The sequence below is a fragment of the Cornus florida genome, unplaced genomic scaffold (genome assembly GCF_030987335.1).
Source record: "Cornus florida cultivar Cherokee Brave unplaced genomic scaffold, ASM3098733v1 CherokeeBrave_3.0.0_Hap2_scaffold_251, whole genome shotgun sequence".
Classification (NCBI taxonomy): Eukaryota; Viridiplantae; Streptophyta; class Magnoliopsida; order Cornales; family Cornaceae; genus Cornus; species Cornus florida.
The window spans coordinates 10,001-12,500 of NW_026775751.1; positions in this window are offsets into that span (position 1 = coordinate 10,001).

Sequence of the window (2,500 nt, forward strand, 5' to 3'; positions counted from 1 at the left end):
TTTTTTTTTTTTTTTGATATACCGAAGAATGAACAAGAAGACCGAGGCATCCAAAAAATTTTTTTTTTTTTTCTCCGATATACCAAAGCAAGAACAAGAAGACCGAGGCATCAAAATTTTTTTTTTTTTTTTTTTTTTTTTTTTTTTTTTTTTTCGATAAATCCAACCGAGAACAAGAAGACCGAGGCATCCAAAATTTTTTTTTTTTTTTTTTCTTTCCCATATACCAGAGAAAGAACATGAAGACCGAGGCAACCAACAAAAAATAAATTTTTTTTTCTCTTTCCCGGAATTTTTTTTTTTTTTTTTCGAAATAGCCGAGAAAGAATATGAAGACCGAGGCATCCAACAAAAAAATTTTTTTTTTTTTTTTTTCCTAATCTACCCAAGCAAAACAAATAGAAAACCGAGGCATCCAAAAAAATTTTTTTTTTTTTTTTTTTTTCGAAAATTTTTTTTTCACAAAAACTTTTTTTTTTTTTTTTCCCCAAAAATTTTTTTTTTCGTTCCAAGCTAACCAAGACATCTACTATTCACTAGTAGAGCAATCGAGACTGCAAAGCAAGCAATGGCCTTACTTGCAGCTCTTGGTGCTGAGAACTCCCCCCCCCCTATAGTAGTCTTAAGTAAAACCACAGCTCTGACAGGAGTAGATATTGCATGCGAGCGAGGAGTCGTAATGGGCAAAATTGACTCGGGGGACCTCCAAATCGAATTCCGTTTCGAGCAAAACACTTCTTAGGCTTCAAGGAAGCTCCCATAAAATTTCCAAACCCAAACTCCAAACTTCATTTTTTAGCCTACAATGCCCACGTGCACGCCGGTGTGCACGCAGGGGTGCTTGAGCATGCGGGAGAGGAGCCATAATGGGCAACATTGACTCGGGGGACCTCCAAATCGAAATCCGTCTCGAGCAAAAACACTTCTTAAGCTTCTAGGAAGCTCCCATAAAACTTCCAACCCAAACTCCAAACTTTATTTTTAGCATACAATGCCCACGTGCACGCCGGGGTGCTTGAGCGTGCGGGCGAGGAGCCATAATGGGCAACATTGACTCGGGGGACCTCCAAATCGAAATCCGTCTCGAGCAAAACACTTCTTAAGCTTCAAGGAAGCTCCCATAAAACTTCCAAACCCAAACTCCAAACTTTATTTTTTAGCATACAATGCCCACGTGCACGCAGGGGTGCTTGAGCATGCGGGAGAGGAGCCATAATGGGCAACATTGACTCGGGGGACCTCCAAATCGAAATCCGTCTCGAGCAAAACACTTCTTAAGCTTCTAGGAAGCTCCCATAAAATTTTCAAACCCAAACTCCAAACTTCATTTTTTAGCATACGATGCCCACGTGCACGCCGGGGTGCACGAGCGTGCGGGCGAGGAGTCGTAATGGGCAAAATTAACTCGGGGGACCTCCAAATCGAAATCCGTCTCGAGCAAAGCATTTCTTAGGCTTCTAGGAAGTTCCCGTAAAATTTTCAAACCCAAACTCCAAACTTCATTTTTTAGCACACAATGCCCACGTGCACGCGGGGGTGCTTAAGCGTGCGGGCGAGGAGTCATAATGGGCAAAATTAACTCGGGGGACCTCCAAATCGAAATCCGTCTCGAGCAAAGCACTTCTTAGGCTTCTAGGAAGCTCCCATAAAATTTCCAAACCCAAACTCCAAACTTCATTTTTTAGCATACGATGCCCCCGTGCACGCGGGGGTGCTTGAGCGTGCGGGGGAGGAGTCATAATGGGCAAAACTAACTCGGGGGATCTCCAAATCAAAATCCGTCTCGAGCAAAGCAGTTCTTAGGCTTCTAGGAAGCTCCATAAAATTTCCGAACCCAAACTCCAAACTTCATTTTTTAGCATACTATGCCCACGTGCACGCCGGGGTGCACGAGCGTGCGGGCGAGGAGTCGTAATGGGCAAAATTAACTCGGGGGACCTCCAAATCGAAATCCGTCTCGAGCAAAGCATTTCTTAGGCTTCTAGGAAGTTCCCGTAAAATTTTCAAACCCAAACTCCAAACTTCATTTTTTAGCATACGATGCCCACGTGCGCGCCGGTGTGCACGTCGGGGTGCACGAGCGTGCGGGCGAGGAGCCGTAATTGGCAAAATTAACACGGCGGACCTCCAAATCGAAATCCGTCTCGAGCAAAGCATTTCTTAGGCTTCTAGGAAGTTCCCGTAAAATTTTCAAACCCAAACTCCAAACTTCATTTTTTAGCATACGATGCCCACGTGCACGCCGGTGTGCACGAGCATGCGGGCGAGGAGTCATAAAGGGCAAACTTAACTCGGGGGACCTCCAAATCGAAATCCGTCTCGAGCAAAGCATTTCTTAGGCTTCTAGGAAGCTCCCATAAAATTTTCAAACCCAAACTCCAAACTTCATTTTTTAGCACACAATGCCCACGTGCACGCGGGGGTGCTTAAGCGTGCGGGCGAGGAGTCATAATGGGCAAAATTAACTCGGGGGACCTCCAAATCGAAATCCGTCTCGAGC